The following is a 20,549-nucleotide window of genomic DNA, read 5'->3' on the forward strand; positions in this document are numbered from 1 at the left end:
CTTGCAGCCCAAGTTGTGCACTGGAGTCCCGGCTCTTCCATTATGGCTGCGTGCCCTCCGGCAGCGTGGCTTCAGTGCTTTGAGCCTCAATTTCCTCATCTGTAAAATGAAAAGTCACTCCTTGTCTTGTCACAGAACTGTGGTGAGAACTCATTGAGAAAAACCACGCAGGGGAAAGGGAGGGCCCTCGTGGGGAACCTGGCCCTTAGGAGGGAGCTAATAAACACTGTTCTGGTTTTTTCTTTTATAAATGAACCATCCAAAAAAGCCCCACATGGATGTATCCCAAATTGTACAGATACACCCTTACCGACAGTTACACATTTTAAAAATGCTATTTCCTGTTTGTAAGAAATGTGCAGGTTAAAGGAGCGGAAACGGCAAACTCGCAAGAGCGTGGTGAGACGGTCCCTCACGTGGGGGGAGCCCCCTGTCTCTGTGCCCCTCCTTCTCTCCTCCCCGAGCCGGGAAGAGTCGTGCTCCATTCAGAAAACCAAGATACAGTCCCAGACTCTGCCAGACACACATCCATCCTTTTTCGTCCGACCTAGGTTTTCATCACCAACTCTCATGCTTTCTTGGCCTTCTCCGACTTGCATGTGTATCAGAGTGACTTCGAAGGTCTCTGAGTCAGAGGTCTGGGTGGGGGTGGTGGTGCTGAGAATTTGCACGTCCAGCGGGTTTCCCAGGTGCTGCCAGAACCTCCTACCCCCCGGTTTTCCTTCTCCTGATTTAAAACTTTGTGAAATTATACTTCTTGAAGTCTCTCCTTTTTTAGTAAAATACAAATAATATTTAAAATAATTATGTCCCCCCCCCTACCATCTTTTGCCTTTGAGTCTCTGGTGTGAAGTCCGTAGTTTTCCCCGTGATGTACTGATAGAACGTGGGTTTTTAGTCAGACAGATTCTGGGTCAAAACCTTGACTTTATCACGTATCAGCTCTGTGACTTTGGACAAGCTATTTCATCACTTGGAGACTTGGTTTTCTCGTCTGTAAAATAGGACTAGTGATTTTCTTATCTTGGGAGCTTTGTGAGGATTGAGCGGGATAATGCACGGAACCCCCTAGTATGGCCTCTGGCCGTCGTGAAAATAGCTAGTATATATATTTTTTTTTTTGGCTGCACCACGCAGCATGCAGAATCTTAGCTCCGCAGCCAAGGATCAAACCCAGGCCCCTTGCAGTGGAAACGCGGAGTTTTAGCCACTGGACCACCAGGGAAGTCCCCAGAACACCTGGTATTTATCGCGCATTTATTGTGTGTTAGACATTCTTTGAAGGTCTTTACGAGTATGACTCAGCTGTTCCTCACATAGGTCCACCTACATGACTGTGAAGTAGGTTCCATTACTACCTCTGTTTCCTGGTGGGGAAACCACGGCACAGAGGTAAGTGTGTTCAAGACAATCTGGCCCACAGAACCGGGATTTCAACGCCATGGTCCAGACCTAGAGCCACTTTCTAAATCACTGCTCCGCTGCCCTGAGGATGCATGTAAGTTTGTCAGCCCACCTGGCTAGGGTGCAGTTTCTGTGCGACACCAAACAAGGAGGGTCCATGAAAGCAGAAGCTGCCGGTGACTGAGATGCTGACCCCGCCATGAACGGTCGTGGGCCATGACGAGGGGTGGCTTTCGTGTGCAACACCTAAGGCCCTGGTTGGTAGACGGCCACAGTGGATCTGTGTGTGTGTGTGTGTGTGTGTGTGTGTGTGTGAGACACAGACAGAGACTGCGAGGGCGGAGCCTGCAGGCACCGCTGTGAGTGTGCTCCCTGGGGCTACGTGCTGACGCAGGGCTCCATCTCCGGGCCTCCAGCGGGACGCCGGGCCGGCTCTGGCCTCGCTCAGGCCCCAGGAAGCCGCTTGTGTGTAATTATGTCACCCTCTAGTGGTTACTTCCCTATTAGCCCTTTATCCGCGGAGCAGCCCCTCCCTCTAGGTGCAGGTGACCTCTGGGTGAGCAGACCCTCGGGGAGCTTGGGGGGGCTGCAGGGAGGCAGTGCTGGGAAAAGAGGAGTGTGGCCAAGGGCAAGGAGAGAGGGGCACGATCGGGAGAGGGCAAAGTGAGGTGGGAAAGGCAGAACATCTGGAGAGAGGAGGAGCTCCTACTCATCAATTTTTTCAACCTTTTATTTTTAATTGAGGTATAGTTGATTTACAATGTAGTTTCAGGTGTACAGCAAAGTGATTCAGCTATATATACATACACACACATATCTATGTATATATATACACATATATGTACACCGTATATGTATCTATTCTTTTTCAGATTCTTTTCCATTATAGGTTATTACAAGACATTGAATATAGCTCCCTGTGCTATAGAGCAGGTCTCTGTTGTTTATCTATTTTATACATAGTAGTGTGTATCTGTTCATCCCAAGCTCCTAATTTATCCTCCCCCCCATCCCCTCTGGTAACCCTATGTTTGTTTTCTGTGTCTGTGAGTCTATTTCCGCAGCAACATGGATGGACCTAGAGGTTATCATATTAAGTGAAGTAAGTCAGAAAGAGAAAGACAAATATTGTATGATATCACTTATATGTGGAATCTAAAAAAATGATATAAATGAACTTATTTACAGAAACAGAGCGCGTATCCATCTTTATTGAGCGCTGTTTCTTGTTTGTGGGCATGGGTACTGCACCCCGGGCTCTCTCCGGAGCTTCAGTGCAGAGGGCTGGTGGGATCGGAGAAGAACTATTTTTAACCAGTTTCAGTTCTCTTTTCCAAGGGAAGTAGGCGCAGGCCGTGGGACTCACAAGGGCTGAGTAAATTCCAAACTCTCACCACCTGGGTGGACAGCTGACTTGACTGCTTCTCCCCGGCCTGAGGCTATGTTCTCTCTGCCGGGAAAGGTCATTTTTGTCAGGATCCTCGTAGGTCTGTCATATCTTGATAAATATTTCAAAGGCAGGGAGGGGATTAAGATCCATCGACTCAGAACTGATTTGTAACTCCATATCGGGCCTGGGACTCCGCTGTCTGCAGCCTTACGGGGCCGGAGTTTGAAGGTTATTCCCTTCTGGAAGGGTGCTGGCACTGAGCCAGGCTTTGCTGGAAAGCCCTATTTGGATGAACCAGAGCATTGACATTTCTTACATCATGTCAGACCCAGAGGAGGACTAAGGGGCGGCCCTGATGCCGAGTTCACAGCCCTTTTCTGCCAAGAGGATAGGGTTAAAGGTTTAAAAAAAGCCAGAAGCTCAAGGGGTACAAAAGCACAATCTCGCCTTGCTGGTGTTAACCCTTCACACCCCAGAAAAGATGGCTGGAGATAAAAATCGCATCTTTACATCCTGGGATCCGCAGCTTTCCTGATTGCCAGTCGTTCCCAAAGAGGCCACTAACTTCAGGCATGGCTTCCCCCTGTGTCAGGGCATGAAAACAGCACGGAAACTCTGTCCACACTGTCCCTAAAGCTGGAAAAATTCGTCTCAGCCCTGAACTCCGTGACGTTCTTTGTCTGTTGTTTGCTGTTTATTTTTAAACTTCACGTACTGTTTAAAGCCAAAAAGTTCAGGTAACTCTTTCAAGTTGTCCGTGCCTGCTGCGGACCATCAAGAATTCCTTGATTTAGTTGGTTGCGGGGACTAAGCCGTCAGCATTTGGGCAGAAGAGGGAAACCTAGAGATTGGACGATGCTTCCCTTTGAAGCTTCAAGGGCTCGGTGAGGATGTGTGAGGACAGCACTGCGTTTTACAAGTGGAGAAAACAAGGCGGAGAATGAGAAGTGACCTTGTCAGAGTCATGGGGTCTTTCCTGGGCCCGCACAGCTTCTGGGAACCCCGCACGCAGGCTTGCCTTTGTACGTGATGTTTCACTAAAGCTCTGTGCATCTGGAAGGATAATCAGACGTGGGCAGAAGTCCACAGACGTGGGCTCACTTGTGGCACTAAGTGAGGGGGATGCTAATTGATAAACCGCAGCAGGTGAGGAAAAGCAGCCACTCCAAACAGAGTGACGGTGGGAGCGGCTGTTAATGGTGCTGGGCGGAGGGCGGATAAATAAATAAATAATAAATAAATTATAAAATATCCTAAAAGAAAAAGGGCTGTGGGGAAACGGGAATCCCCACCTTTGGGATCCCCTTTTTGCCTGGTTCTCCATTCTCCCAATTTTATATATAAATGTTAAAAGTTTGACATACTTTGAAAAATCGTATGTAAGCTAAGAAGCTGCCCTAGCAGGCAGAATGGAAGTGAGTGAGCTGCCCTGTGACCTCAGCAGCAGCCTGTGTTACGCTTCCCGTTAGAAACGGCGCATCTGCTTCCTTAGGCTACTACCCGACCATCATAATGTTCCATATAAACGTAGCATTTACTACAAACACCCTGTAAGGCGTCATACACCGACGGAAAGCCGCGGCTACTGTGTGAATTAATATGCTAATATTTTTCTGTGTTATATAGTATAAGATAGGAAGTGCTTAAGATTTGAGCATTTGTTAATCCTTAACCACCATAAAGAATCTCATGGTTGAAGAGGGGAGGGAACAAATTAGAGGTATGGGATTAACAAACTACTGTATATTGATTAGCCAAAGAATTTGTTTGGGTTTTTCTGTAACAGCTTATGGAAAAACCCGAACGAACTTTTTGGCCAACCCAATATAAACTAGAGAAGCAGCAAGGATATATTGTACAGCACAGGGAATTATACCCATTATCTTGTAATAATGTATAATAGAGTATAATCTGCAAAAATACTCAGTCACTATACTGTACACCTGAAACTAACGCAATATTGTAAATCAACTATACTTCAATTTGAAAAAAAACAACAAAGAATCCCATGGTTTAAATTAGATCATCTTAAATTATCCTTGGCTCTGGGAGAGAGCCCGTTTTTCCATTCTGATGGGTGGATCGTGTGCCCCACTGAGGGTGGGAGGTGTTTGTTTTGTTTTGCTTTGCTTCCCCCCCACCCCCGGCCACGATGTATGACTTGGTCTTGTGGGAACTTAGTTCTGCGACCAGGGATCAAACCTTGGCCCCCGGCAGTGAGAGCGCTGAGTCCTAACCACTGGACCTCCAGGGAATTCTCTGTTTTGTTTTTCCTTAAAAAAAATTTTTTTTTTATTCTGTTCATTTAAATTCTAAGACAAAGCTGGAAAAGGGAGAGTTGAAGACCTGAAAATAACATTGTCTATCATTTGCTATTCTCCCAGGAAAAGCAATGGCTCGCAAAAAAATTAAAAAATAAAAGTTGGAGGGATTAAGTCTGCGGTGTTATGCGTGAGAAAGCACCCAGATTCCATATGAAAGTTGAGCTGCTTCACACCCCTTTCTAAACAGGAAGGATGCAAATATATGGCAGCATTAGGTTGGAGCCTGAATGTTTTCTTAAACATTTCTTAGATGTTAGGGATCCTGAAAGATTAAACAAGCAGAATATTCCATCCTGGGTGAGTGTCACCTAGTGCCTGTTAGGAGAATGTTTTCTAGCTCCTGCTTGAGTGGACCTCCCCCACTCGCTCCTCTCCCAAAAAAAAGAGTAAACCATCTCTAAACATCAAAATAAAATCAAGAACAGCAATAAAAACTTTAAAAAGGCGTATCAGAGATCCACCAGATTCTATTCTGCATTTTTCTGCAGCATACCAGTTTGGTTTGCTTCATGGTTAGATGCACCTGGATCTGGGTGGTGGTTTCATGGGTGTAGACAAATGTCAAAATTCATCAAGCTGTGTATTTAAGATTTGTGTATTTTACTCTATGTATATTTTGTTTCCTTTTTTTTTTTTTTAAGCTGTTTGTTTGTTTAAGTCAGAGGGGGCTTAACAGGTCAAGGGAGGTTTACTTCTATGCGTACAAATGATCACAAGTTCTGTTTATTCAACGGGCCAATCAAACGGGTAGAGGTTCTGCGGCAGCTGCTCCCCGGAATTGAAAAGGGCCGGGCACTGTGCCTTAACCCTAACCCGCAGCCCTGCGGCCGCCCTTGCCCAGTGACTGCCACACCCTCCCTGGACCTTTCTGGCCTGGCTGCACTCGCTGAACTAGGGCAGGGAGTTTGCCATTCTGCTCACCCACATCCTGCAGCCCCTGGTACAGTGTATGCAGTTGGCACTTGATAAATATTCTTTCAGTCTGATCACTTTTCTTTGGTTAATCTGTGTTGCAGGTGGGGAGTAGAGTGGGAGAGAGAGGGAAAAGGAAGCTGTTTTTTAAAGCCTAGATCAGAGACTCTGTGTCATGGGGAGTATCCCGGGACGGGCCAGGAGCTGGGACAGAGAACACACAGACCTTTCTGGGACTGCCTCCGTCTTTGAGGATGTTTCCTTAATGTTGGAAAAATACAGTCGTTTTATCGTTGCTGTACCCCACTCCATGCTGTTCCCTTTGGAGCCCTGTTGGGTCACATTATACTTGCTGGGTTCTGCTGTGCAGTTTTCCATTGTCATTTTGGTTGTTGATACTGGCTTTTCAGGTTGGGTGTGCGGTTTCTCTTGACACAAACACGAGTACCTTTTATCACTGAGGTTTTCCTAGGGGTCCGGCCATTGTAAGCTGGAAATTGTCATCGGGATTCGTGTTCGCGTTCCTATGGGTGAAAAACACAGGCCTTTCTGCGGGGCAGGGGATGCAGCCGCTCTGTGCCTCCAGGAGGACAAGGGCACCACGGGAAAGCCGTGACACACGTCAGGGCGCCAGACCCAGCTGGCCTGCCAGAGCCTGACACCCCACATGGGGGCATCCGCAAGGGTGAGGCCCTTTGCAGAAGAGCAAGAACGCTCCTGCCTGTTCTTGCGCCTGCTAACATGCCCTTGACTTGAACTTGGGGGCACTGGCTACTGGGCATTAGACCCATCTGATGAGGGACCTCATTAGAATTTTCCTCTCTGGCAGTTTTTTTTGTTTTTTGTTTTTTGAGTTTATTTTATTTATTTTTATTTTTGGCTGCATTGGGTCTTCGTTGCGGTGCGGGGGCTTCAGTCGTTGTGACGCACGGGCTTAGCTGCTCCGTGGCATGTGGGATCTGCCCGGGCCAGGGCTCGAACCTGTGTCCTCTGCATTGGCAGGCGGATTCTTAACCACTGCGCCACCAGGGAAGCCCTCTGGCAGTTTTTTAAATCTGTTTTGTTACTGAGGTGTAACCGACATATAAAATAGGGACCTTGTCACAAACTTGCATCACCCTTGCTGAGGCCATGCTAGTATCGAAGGTACGTACAGAGGATATAGATCTTCTCTGTGTCTTTCCAATTTTAGTAGATCTGCTGCTGCGGCGGCGGTGGGCACTTCAATCCGTTTTTGTAAACGAAATTTCTAACTGCTTTTGAAACCCACAGTGTTGTTTTATTTTGCCGGTGGAACCCAGCGGGCGATGTTGGGATAGGGCAGTGGCCACAGAGCATGGTTAGCTTTGGGAAAGCAGCAGAGCCAAAAAATGCCCCCTGATTCAACACTTCCGCCCTCTGAGTGACTTCAGCCCATATCCAGTTACAGAGTCACAGGCTTTCTTTGGCAAAAACACGTTTTTGCGCTAGAGTTCGCCAGGCAAAGCCAGCAACGCCTGGCTAGTGGAGTTTGGGGGCCCAATCTGCTTCACACGTGATTAGAGGCACTGTTTGTTCAGGGCTCCTGTGTAGAATGTTTATTCATGGAGAAGTAGAAAGAAGCTCCAGCAGTCCAGCTGGCTTTCCAGATCCTGGGTGGAATTTGTAACCGTGTTTTTTTCTTTCATTGGATGTGGCTGTCACAGAAAGAGAATAAATACGGACCCCTGCTCGCCACCAATGCTGTGCTTCCATTGCATTTAACACATAATGAAAGTCAGGTGTGCGCTCAGAGATACAGAGGTGAACCAAGGCGAGGAGTCCTACACTTCTGTCCCCAGAGCTGGTGACAGTTCTGGGCAGGATCCTCTGGCCTCCCTCAGTTGGCCGCTGGCTGAAAGATGTGGTCCTGCTGAAGTGTTCTCATATTAAAACTAAATGACATATGAAAGAGGAAATACAAATGCCTAAGAATCATCTAAATGCGTCTGCCCTTGTGAATAATCAAAGAAATGCAGTTTAAAATGTGATAGTATTTTTTAAAATAAATTTATTTATGTATTTATTTATTTTTGGCTGTGTTGGGTCTTCGTTGCTGCGCGCGGGCTTTCTCTAGTTGTGGCGAGCGAGGCCTACTCTTCATTGCGGTGCACGGGCTTCTCATTGCGGTGGCTTGTCTTGTTACGGAGCATGGGCTCTAGGCACGCGGGCTTCAGTAGTTGTGGCACACGGGCTCACTAGTTGTGGCTTGCAGGCTCAGTAGTTGTGGCTCGCAGGCTCTAGAGCGCAGGCTCAGTAGTTGTGACGCACGGGCCTAGTTGCTCCGGGGCATGTGGGATCTTCCCGGACCAGGGCTCGAAACTGTGTCACCTGCATTGGCAGGCGGATTCTTAACCACTGTGCCACCAGGAAAGCCCAAAATGAGATAATATTTTTTACCTATCACAAGATGAGATTTTTTTTAAAATGACACTATCCAATCATCTTAATTAACTTTTGTTATTCAGAACTAAAAATTACTTCAGTGTTTTATTAGGCTTTACCTTCATGAAAGGTTGGAAATTTTTTAGACAATTTATTTTGAAAGCATAATAAATTGCGTAATAGACTTAATAAGCCAATTTAACTGGATTGGTGGACTGGTCAGTAGATGCCAGGGCTGTGAGGGCTGGAAAGGACTTTAGGGCTTATGTGGTTCAGCCCTTCGTCATCTCCATGAGGAATCAGGGATGTAGAGCAGGTGTGTCTGCAGTCCCAAGTATGAAGGGCTAGAACTGCATTAGTAAAACACAATGTGCTGTTGCTTAGGTCTTACTGTAGGTGAATAGCTTAATATAGGATTATGCTTTCTTTTCTTTTTTAACGTCTCTAGGATGTTGTGCTTTACTGTCTTTCCAGACAGACAAAATGTCATAGGCCTCAAAAAACAGGAATTCAGGCCTGTTTTCCCGTCCACTCTCTGTCCTTATACGACTGTGTGTCTGGATGCCTCTCTGTATTTTTTAAAAATTTTTGTTAGAGTTGATTTACAATGTTGTGTTAGTTTCAGGTGTACAGCAAAGTGGATCAGTTATACGTATACATGTATCCACTCTTTTTTAGATTCTTTTCCCACATAGGTCATCACAGAGTGTTGAGTAGAGTTCCCGGTGCTGGACAGTAGTTTCCCATTAGTTACCTATCTCATATATAGCAGCGTGTGTATGTCAGTGCCAGTCTCCCACTTTATCCCTCCCCGCTCTGTATTTTTAATGAGGATTGCCACCTGACCACAGTTGCCGTCTCTTCGGTAGACTTACTTAGCAACCATTTGAGCAACTCCAAATACACAGAGGTGTTTACAGTCTGAAAGGGGATGTTTAAAAGTCTATACATGAGTCTAATACAAAGTAGGATAGGCTGTGAGAGCTGGTGTTAGTCAAGCTCATACTAGATCCTGTCATGAACAAGTGCCAGCTGTAAATCGGCTCTAAAATTGTAGAAGTTCATTTCTAGCCCCTGTGAAAACCAAAATGCATGTTCCTTATCGGCCAGCAGCTCTCCAGGCAGCAACTCCAGGACCTCGGCTTCTTCTGTCTGTGACTCTGGCTTTAGTCCTCCTTGAACCCGCCGTGCTTGTGCACATGAAGCTGAAAGAAGCAGGGAGCGTGGGGTACAGCTTGTGGGGGGTTTTCATGGGCCAGACTCGGGAGTTGCCGACATCATTTCTTCTGACATTCCACGAGGAAGAGCTCAGTCCTATGACCATTTTAGGACATCTGAGCGCTGGAAAATGTGATCGAGCCGTGTGACCAGCCCGTGAGCTCTGCCACGAATAGCTGTGAGGGTCCCAAGTGGGAAGATGTCTATGGGGTGAAGTAACATCTCAGCAAACAAATGCATAGGTACCCAGGGACGCAGAAGTTATTAATACTTATTTCTACGATTAACTATCATTTTTGTTGGTTTTAATAAATGCATCGCTGCTGACTCCTCGTAGGTGTATACACACTTCAGGCCGTTTGTGTTTTCAGTTGTGGTGCCTCTCTCAGGTCAAGGACATGTTTGCAAGCTGGCCGGATCCAGTGGAGATCAAACCTTCCCCAACCACCCTATGTAGCCTTGGAGAGGAGCATGAAAATCGTGAGCTCTCCCCAAAGCCACATGCAGAAATGGTCCCATCTGTATTTTTTTTAATTTTTATTTATTTATTTGGCTGTACCGGGTCTTAGCTGCGGCACACAGGATCTTTTTTTTTTTTTTTTCAGTTGCATCATGCAGGATCTAGTTCCCTGACCAGGGATCAAACCCCAGCCCCCTGCATTGGGAGCGCAGAGTCTTAGCCACTGGACCGCCAGGGAAGTCCTCTCCCATCAGTATTCTCGATTTCAGTTCAGCCGTGACCGAAGGCAAGCGGTCTGAGGGCCTGTGCTGGTGGCTGGTCCCCACTCCTGACGTTTGTCACCCTCACGGCTGTGTAACACAGACCTGCCCACGTGGCTGACAAGCTTCTCCTTCTGCCCTCACTGTGCTCCTGCGGGGTTGGCCCTCCCAGCTGGGCCCCAAGCTCTGGGCTGCCACTCCACGAACAGCAAACATCGCCGGCCTTCCTGAGTGCAGATCTGATGTTGCCTCTCTCCTGCTGGAGTGTCTTGGGCGTCCTGCAGATTGCAGACGGAGGCCCAGACTCCTGGAGTGGGGGGGGTGTCCTGGGGTCTTCAATCAGGTGGTCCCAGGATGAGGGAGCCCGCCTTGCCAGGAATTGATGACTTTTGTTTTTCTTTGAATTTTGGTTTTCTCTCTCTCTCTCTCTTTCTCATTCTGTGTTTTCTACAGTTGAATTTTGGACATGAAATTGTTATATGATGTTCTTGTCATTCTCAAAATGCGTTACGTGTTTCTGACCTTCGTCCAGTGGGAAGGCCTCCCCCTCCCATGTCCACCCGTGGGAATCCTGCCCGTCCTCTGAGGGACAAGTTCAAACACCACCTCCATCAGGGCTTCCCTGGTGGCACAGTGGTTGAGAATCCGCCTGCCAACGCAGGGGACACAGGTTCGAGCCCTGGTCTGGGAAGATCCCACACGCCGTGGAGCAACTAAGCCCATGCGCCACAACTACTGAGCCCGCATGCCACAACTACTGAGCCCACGTGCCGCAACTACTGAAGCCTGCATGCCTAGAGCCCGTGCTCTGCAACAAGAGAAGCCACCCCAGTGAGAAGCCCGTGCACCACAAGGAAGAGTAGCCCCCGCTCACCACAACTAAAGAAAAGCCCGCGCACAGCAACGAAGACCCAACACAGCCAAAAATTAATTAATTAATTATTTAAAGAATTTTAAAAAAAAAACCACCACCTCCATCATGAAGCATCCCCTCCTTAGGAGTTAATCTGTCTTTCTTAGGATTAATAATCAGATACATTTACTAGGATAACAGCTGAACAGCCATTTGGTACCTCCACTGTGACGTGTTACTCTGCTCAGTATTGTAATCTGGTCCGTTGCCCCGCCCCTGAAAGATAAGAACAATTTCACTCATCTTTGACCAAGACGTAGTAGACGCTCGATAAAATTTATTGATTTGGAGTCACAGAAAGAATTTCCTTTGAATTACTCTCTGGCATTTTCGCTGGGTCTGACCTTTTTCCTATACTGAGTAGCAAATATGAAATAGCTAGTCATTTAGTTCTGATGATGGGAAATTACTCCCCATGTCATTACTGCATCTGCTTTTCCTAGTGATTAACTGTAAGGATGAGAAATTACTGGAATAGAAAGTTTATCTCCCTGGCTGGTAGGTGGGTGACCCTGGGCCGTGGGTTAGGTTGGCTGCCTTTACTACCCAAGTGCCTGTAGTATCTTGCGTGTTACCTCTGTTACAGCCCTTACTACACAAAACATAACTAACTCACAGATTTCAGATGGAGCTTGTGGTTTTGATGATGGTGGTGATGATTTGTTTTTCTTGCTTGGCTGCCACTCTAGACCAGCTCGGTCCGTAAAGTCCCTGTGATGATGGAAACGTACTGTGACCTGAGCTGTCCCCAACAAAAGCCACAAGACCCACGGAATTCCCTGGCGGTCCAGTGGTTAGGACTCCACGCTTCTACTGCAGGGGGCGCAGGTTCGATCCCTGGTTGGGGAACTAAGATCTCGCATGCTGTGCGATGTGGCAAAAAAAAAACAAAAAACAAAAAAAAACAGCCACAAGACCCGGGAGGGTACTGAGCCTCTGAAATGTGGCCACTGCCACTGAAGACCAGAATGCTTAACTTCAAGTCATTTTAACTTTTTTTTTGGCCGCTCCACACAGCATGCGGGATCTTAGTTCCCTGACCAGGGATTGAACCCGGGCCCACGGCAGTGAAAGCGCCGAGTCCTAACCACTGGACGACCAGGGAAGTCCTGAGTCATTTTAACTTTCAGTAGTCACGAGTGGCCAGTGGCTACCGCAGTGGAGGGACGGCAGTGCTGTATTCCTAGGGGAGTGACGTCTTATGGGCCTGTTGTCCTCTCCTGTGCGGGGCTAGGCGCTCGGTGGCCCACAGTCAGTTCCCGTCGAGTGATGGGCACTGAACACTCACCAGGGGCCGCAGAATTCAACGGGCCTGCCGGTGTCTGTGTGTCACCTGCCTTCTCTGCAGCCCCCATGAGGCGGCCCAGGCCACACGGCCACCCGGCTCGGCCTCTGTCCTTGCAGCCTTCGCCAGGCCAGCAGGCCACCAGGGAGCAATTTAGCAGGAGGGCTGGGAGCCTGTGAAAGGGGCCTGGCAGAGCCGTAAAAGAAACAGAAGAATCTCGGTGGTGAACTGAGACCCTCAACCTGCCCAGGCTTGAATCGGGTGATCCTGCTTTTTCCAGAGGCAACCGCACAAGTCATTTAATTCCAAAACCCAGAAGCTGTGAGACCCCGGTACCTGACCTGAAGGACTCCAGTGTGACTCTGGTCTGGGGAAGGGAGATGTGGGTATTGTGCTGGCGAAGGGAGGGAAGAAGGGGGCCGCCTGGCTGTGATGTTCTCCCCGTGGCGAAGGAAGTGAGGGCTCCTGTAGGGGTGAGCACTTTCTGCCTCTGGTCCCATTAGAAGGATGCTGGACACCTCTTCCCTCCGAGGACCTAGCTCTCCCGCAGCACGGTCTAAGGGTCAGTCTGAACCCGGGGACCAGCTAGAGGCGGCAGTGGGCAGACTGCATCACCTAGAGTTGCTGGCGCCCAGGGGGCCACGTCCGCGTGGGCTGTCAGTCCCGGGACAGTCAGATGCCCCCTCCTCTCCTGCTCTGGGTGGGAGCCCCTCCGGCCGGTCCTTCCTCAGCTGTGTCCCTGATGCCTGGCTGGTGGAGGTGGAGGCCCAGGTGTCTGGCATCACCATTCCAGCCCTGTGGGTCCAGGCTGCTGCTTCCGCTATTCTTTTCACTGCAGTAGGCATCTCCTGCTTGTTTATAAAAATGAATGAAATAACTATCCTGTTTTTCCAAATGGAAATTGCCCATTTTGGGAGCAGAAGTTTGGCAACTTCAGTAAGAGTGTAAGAGCACAAGAAGACTAGAGTAAGATGAGGCGACGACTTAACCAAACTCTCTGTTTCTGGGATGGAACGATGGAATTGTTTAGAAAAAACAACCAGTATATGTAACTGCTGCCAGAAAACCCCATATGTGCAAATCCAGATTTATAAATAGTTCAGAAGACTTGTTCACATGGTAAAATGACTATTATATGTAATATATAAAAATATATAATACATATAGTAATGTTCCTTTAAATAAGAGAGTCACTTACTTAAAAGCCTTTGGGAACCTGACAAGCAAAATGAATGTGTGAAGCAGCCAGGAGAGAGGCGATAGAGAGCGGTGGGGAGTTTGGAAAATTAGCCTGTGTGTACCCTCCCCCATCCATGAGGCATTTATATTTCAAAAATTTTGAAACTTTATGTTAGTCAAAGAGATTTGATTGGCTGACAGTTGGTGATTCCTGCTTTTTTAAATAGTATGATTTCCCCAGGTCCTTTTAAAATACGCTTTGGTTTGCAAAAACAGGAACACATTTACTTGGTAACATAAGGTAAACATTTAAATTCTAGTTAGCCCATGGCTTAGAGGGAGGTCATTGGCCTGCAGGTGATGGGGATCCAGAGCTCCATTTATTGCTTTGTTCACTCTGTCCCAACCAAGGAACGTGCAGAAGTGGATGACACTTGCCCAGGTAAATGCTCTTCCCCAGACCAGCAGACCCAGTGAAAGCAGATGACGGGAGAAAGGTGGGAGCACCCGGACATCTCTCCCTTCCCCTCCCCGCTCCCCTGAAAACGAAGTCCACAAGTGTGGTTGCCATGCCTCCTGTACCACACTTACCTCTGGCCATTCTTTTCTAGAGCATCTTTTAAAATTAATTTATCAGGATTCGTGAGGAGGAAAAATTCCTCTTTCTTATCTTCCGATGGACTTTTGCTTGGTACCCAGGGAGAAAAATCTGCTTTTCCAAGTGAGGTGAGGGGGAGTCAGCAGGGGTTGGCCCCTCTGGGAACCTTGCAGGGACCGGAGTCTGGGGACTTGCACCGCCTGCTCCTTGGGTCGCATTGCAGCAGATACAGAGGACACGTTTACACTTCCTGAGGCCCTGGAACCTGGGGAATCATGGTTCTCTGAAACATCAAGAATTAGTCTTTAGGGCTTCCCTGGTGGCGCAGTGGTTAAGAATCTGCCTGCCAATGCAGGGGACACGGGTTCAAGCCCTGGTCCGGGAAGATCCCATATGCCGCGGAGCAACTAAGCCCATGTGCCACAACTACTGAGCCTGCGCTCTAGAGCCCACGAGCCTCAACTACTGAGCCCGCGTGCTGCAACTACTGAAGCCCGCGTGCCTAGAGCCTGTGCTCCACAACAAGAGAAGCCACCGCGATGAGAAGCCCGCACACCGCAACGAAGAGTAGCCCCCGCTCACCGCAACTAGAGAAAGCCCGCATGCAGCAACGAAGACCCAACGCAACCAGAAAAAAAAAGAGAAAAAAAAAAAAGAATTAGTCTTTAGCGGGGTGGTCTCAGGATCCGGTTGTGTGTGCTGACACCCTGCACCACAGTTGGGGCGGGTTTGCTGTCTCCTTCCCAAACAGTGGGAAGTTTGTCGCTGTGGCGAATTTAACACTGTGAAGGACAAACTCATTTCAGGGGAAGGGCGGTTTTACATTTCTCTGAAAGGCCACAATTAAAACCTCACCACTCCTACCCACCCACTCTCTACCCTTCACCTCACCCCCAAGACGCGATTTGTCCTGCAAGCTAGAGACACGGGAGAAACGACACAGTGTTTGCGAGATAAGGCTTCCCAAGGGGCTGCAAAGAGTAAGATGGTGGGGCTGGGATTCCCCCTCCAAAACCCCAAACTTACTTATTTTCATCTCCACCAACTGTTGAGAAATATCACACAAAGGAATGCTATATGCCTTAAGGCTGAGAGGGTTCATTGGGCAAAACTTAGAAGGAAGAACTAGAGAGAGACCCAGGGACAGAGAGGGACCCTTGGGGAACTTGCTGAGGCTGCCTTAACTGAGAAGGAGAACAGTCACCAGGGGATTCTGCAGGAGGTTATGGAACTTTCTGATAAAGTCTGGGTTCATCATTGCATTAATCTCTGGTCTCTCCTTAAGAAAATATTTTAAAGAGAAAAGTGTCTATGGAGAGAAATGCACGCCAGAGAAACAGCTAGCTACAGGACTAAACAGCAATTTTTGACCCCCCCCCCCCCAAAAAAAAAAGAGACAGAGGAGGCTTTGCCAGGTCCTCTTTCCTGGAGCGAGTGGTCGAGGTAGCTGCTGTTTCTTGCATGGCTGGGCCAGGCCTTGCGCTTGTGTAACCAGCCCACATGGTTTGCATTGAACCCCCTGAGCCCCTCCCTCCCTGCCAGCTCCACCTGCCCTCCAGCCAGCTGTTCTGTACCTAAATTTTCCAACGTTCACTGAAGGCAGAGGTTTCTTTTTAAGTGTGAGGACCCTTTTTTAAGCAAGAAAAAAAAAGTTATGTGCCCCAGGAGACAAAATAGTTATATTTTCCACTGAGATAGTATGTAAATTCCCTCAAATCGTTAGGTATTTTCCCATTTAAAAATATCTGTGTTGAGAAAGACAGATGTTATATGACATCATTTACATGTGGAATCTAGAAAATAGTACCAATGAACTTATTTACAAAACAGAAACAGACGCACAGACTTAGAAAATAAACTTCTGGTTACCAAAGGGGAAAGGTGGTGGGGAGAGATAAGTTGGGAGTATGGGATTAACAGATGCATACCACCGTATATAAAATAGATAAACAGCAAGGATTTACTGTATAGCACAGGGAACTCTACTCAGTACCTTGTAATAAACTGTAACGGACATGCGTGTTATTTCCAGTTTGAGGCTGTTCTAGTCTTGACACATATTCTGGTGTGCACGTGGCAGATTCCTCCAGGAGAGTGGAACTGCTGTGTCTTCAGGAACATGTTTTAAAAATGTCACAGCTTTATTGAGATATAACACACATACCATATAATTCACCCATTTAAAGTGTATAATCCGGGCTTCCCTGGTGGCGCAGTGGTTGAGAGTCTGCCTGCCAATGCAGAGGACACGGGTTCGAGCCCTGGTCTGGGAAGATCCCACATGCCACGGAGCAACTAGGCCCGTGAGCCGCAATTACTGAGCCTGCGCGTCTGGAGCCTGTGCTCCGCAACAAGAGAGGCCGCGAGAGTGAGAGGCCCGCGCACCGCGATGAAGAGTGGCCCCCACTTGCCGCAACTAGAGAAAGCCCTAGCACAGAAACGAAGACCCAACACAGCCATAAATAAATAAATAAATAAATAAAATAAACCCAAAGTTAAAAAAAAAAAAAAAAAAAAAAAGTAAGCTGAAAGAAAAAAAAAAAAAAAAAAAAAAAAAAAAAAAAAAAAAAAAAAAAAAAAAAAATAAAGTGTATAATCCAATGGTTTTAATATATTCCTTGAATTGTAATATACTAGCATCACCACAGTCATCAGTAGCACTTTTAAGTGAATTAGTATTTTATTAATTACAAGGATGTACATATACGTAGACTGTCAGAGTGGAAGTACGTGGACATTTTTACTCATTCTGGAGACAGTGCTTGGTCTGCATGTTCTGTGGTTCTGTGGTCTCCAGATGTCTTTAGCCCCCAGGGGAGGAGCCACTGGTTCCAGGCATTTCGTGTAGAAATTTGCCATTAAAATCCATCCATCCATCCATCCGTCCATCCATCCATACATACATATATATGTTATTTGAAAGACTTCATGCTTTAATTCGCTGCGTATTACTATGGATGGTTCTATGACAGTGGCTCTCACATTTTCTTGGGCATCAGAACCACCGGATGGCTTGTTAAAACGGATTGCTAGGCACTACCCTCAGAGTTTCAGGTTCAGTAGGTCTGGGTGGAGCTTGAGAATCTCTGTACCTAATCGGTTTTCAAGTGATGCTCATGCTGTTAGTTGGGGACCATATTTCGAGACACTTGTAGCCGGCTGTTACCTTGGAAGTTGGAGGACTGTGTGCGGAAGGAATTCATTCAGTCATTCAGTAGATGAGATGGGGTATGAGACACAATTTGTTGGAGGGAAAAGGGCAGTTAGCAGGCTCTTGTAGTAGCTCAGAGCATGGCAGTAGCAATGGAGAGTCAGGAACACATTTTTAAAGTATTAGGGAGTCACAGTCAAGAGGCCTTGACAATTGCTTTGACACAGAGGGTATGGGTGAGGGAGGGGTCATGAAGGACACCAAGATTTCAGACCTGGATCCAGGAGAATTGGAGGACAGAGAACAGGCAGGATTGCGAGGAAGAGGTGTAGCCCATCAGTATCTTCATGTCTGTACTTGGCTCTCTAAGAAGACTTACTCAACCATCATTTCATGGTCAAAAGGTGACTGACCCCCCTAAGAAACTAGAAGCATGTGATCATGGGAGTTTCCCTGGACCACGGATGTTAATGCTCAGTGGGGATTCAATATCAGATTTCAGAGGGACTCGTAACTTTAACAAACAAGAATTGTTCTGAGTACATTGGAAATTATCGCACTCCTTTTTATTTATTTGTTTATTTATTTATTTATTTTTGGCTGCGTTGGGTCTTCGTTGCTGCGCGCAGGCTTTCTCTAGTTGCGGCGAGCGGGGGCTACTCTTCCTTGTGGTGTGCGGGCTTCTCATTGCGGTGGCTTCTCTTTGTTGTGGAGCACAGGCTCTAGGCGCATGGGCTTCAGTAGTTGTGGCACGTGGGCTCAGTAGTTGTGGCTCACGGGCTCTAGAGCTCAGGCTCAGTAGTTGTGGCGCACAGGCTTAGTTGCTCCGCGGCATGTGGGATCTTCCCGGACCAGGGCTCGAACCCGCGTCCCCTGCATTGGCAGGCGGATTCTTAACCGCTGCGCCACCGGGGAAGTCCCGCACTCCTTCTTTATCACAATATCTCTCGGACCCTTCCAAAAGCAACTTGAAGTTTTCTTTTTGACCAAAGCGCATTGCTGTGTGCCGTCCTTCTTGCTCTGTCCCTCTCCAACTCTACATCCTGACGTGGTCGTCCTTGGGCTGATCCGTCCTGCCTTTCCAGTAGGTTTGTCATCCCTGCTGGACCACGGCGCCTTGGGGGAGCAGCACCTTACACATTTCCAGACGCCGGCTGGTGCTCGAGTCTCTGAGGAGAAGGTAGAGACGCGGCTGGCGTCTCTGAAATCTCCATCTGCAGCCGACAGCGGTTCCCAAATAAGAGGATAGGGAACCGAAGCAGCTTCTCGCTGGTCGGTGGGCTGCCGCGCGTGGGGGCCTTAGTGTCCCGCCTCCTGTTTCCTGGAGAGCAAAGGAAGGCTTTTCTTTCCTTTCAGTTGGGTTCTGTCCTAATGACGGGGAGGAGATGGTGAACAAGATCGTTTCCAGAGCAAAGACACAAAACCACGAATAAACAGATTAGCACGCCAGCTTCTTGCGCATTACATTCAGTGCTGCTGCAGACGCTCACAGGAAGCTGGAGATGAGGAGGACGGAGGGGCTTCTCTGGAGCGGGCGGTCAGTTGCAGATGTGACCTCAAGGCCAGAGGAGCCTGCCCTGCACAGAGAGAGGAGAAGCTGGTCCTGAGGTCAGCCAAGTGCAAAGGGAGAAACTGTGGGGACGGGCGGAGGCAGGCCTCAGACAGCCGGGGGTTCCTCCAGCAGAGTGGAAACCAGGGGAGGGTGGGAGGCCCGGCCGGCGGGGGGGGGCCTCTTGAAAGGCCTCGCATACCGCGTACGTGTTGAGGAGCTCCGACTTCATCCTTTAGAAGACGGGGAGCCTTTCTTAAAAAAGCAGAGAAGTCTCTGGTCGATTTTGAGTTTTAAAAAGAGCTCCTTTGGGACTTCCCTGGCGGTCCAGTGGTTAAGACTCCACGCTTCCACTGCAGGGCACACGGGTTTGATCCCTGGTCGGGGAACTAAGATCCCACACGCCGTGTGGGATGGCCAAAAGAAATTAATTAATTAAAAATAAATAACATAAAATAGAAAGAGCTCCGTGGCAGCCGTATTCGTTGAAAGGCAATGCAGTTTTCCACCATCGGTGTAGGGTCTTCTCCTCCCGAAGACGCAGTCCCTTGGTTAGTCCCTGTTACAAGCTATCTGAAACTTCTTTCCACGTTCTCCCTGAACCTTGCATTTCTTCCCATAACCACACTGCTCCTCGCCTCTGCGCCCCTCACACCTCACAGGGTCTGTCTCCCGACCCTCATCTCTCAGCCTGGTTGGGATCTCCCATCTCAACATAAACACCAGCTCTTTAAAACCATCATTCTATTTCTTATACATCAACTATCCTTCAAATAAAAGTGAAAAAAAAATCCTATTATTCTATTTTAATTTCTCCAGCTTTAAACAGCCTGACCTGTTCTCAATCCATGTATCATTCTGTTTGGGGGAAAGTCTGCTTTTTTTCACCCACAAGGCTGTGTGTGTGTGTGTGTGTGTGTGTGTGTGTGTGTGTGTTTATACTAGTCACTTTGTAATCAGCCTGTTTTTTATAAACATTGCTTTTGGGGCTACTTCCTACAAATCAGGATGTTGTCCTCAGACAGCCTTCCTCTTGGTAAGAGGGCAGTGGTGAAAAGCAGGGAAGCAGCGCAGAGAAGGCCTTTGCTCCAGGGATGGTACGTGATGTGTTTGGGGAAGAGGGGAAATGTCTCGATTCCAAGCCAGGGTCTCCCATTCAATCGCTGTAAGACCGAGTTACCGGGCCCCTCCACGCCTTAGTTCCCTGTGGTTTCCCTGCTCAAAGTGAGGATAAAAATAGCCTGTACCATAGAATTTTAGTGACAGTTAAATGAGGAAAATGGGTGTAAAACATTTGGCTCAGTGCATGTAGAAGGTGTTTAATAAATGCTCACTAGTATTAGGTATTGTCACTGGTCATCAATCAGGAGCTGTTTATTGACAGGTGTACGTACAGCAGGCAGGATGGGGCACCCAGGAGAAGGAGGGGGGCGCACCCGACCTTCAGCAAACGCTGGACCTACCGGAGAAGTAGGAACATACACAGTTCCAAGGCAGCGTGTT

The 20,549-nt window shown here is 48.0% G+C and overlaps 1 protein-coding gene and 1 pseudogene across 1 annotated transcript in view; one reads left to right on the plus strand and one right to left on the minus strand.

Moving 5' to 3' along the window:
* WNT5B (Wnt family member 5B) overlaps nucleotides 1-20,549 on the plus strand; it is a 90,025-nt gene that overhangs the window by 53,426 nt on the left and 16,050 nt on the right. The window lies entirely within an intron of this gene.
* LOC114237251 (U6 spliceosomal RNA) lies at nucleotides 7,116-7,242 on the minus strand (annotated as a pseudogene).

The sequence above is a fragment of the Balaenoptera acutorostrata genome, chromosome 11 (assembly GCF_949987535.1).
Source record: "Balaenoptera acutorostrata chromosome 11, mBalAcu1.1, whole genome shotgun sequence".
NCBI lineage: Eukaryota > Metazoa > Chordata > Mammalia > Artiodactyla > Balaenopteridae > Balaenoptera > Balaenoptera acutorostrata.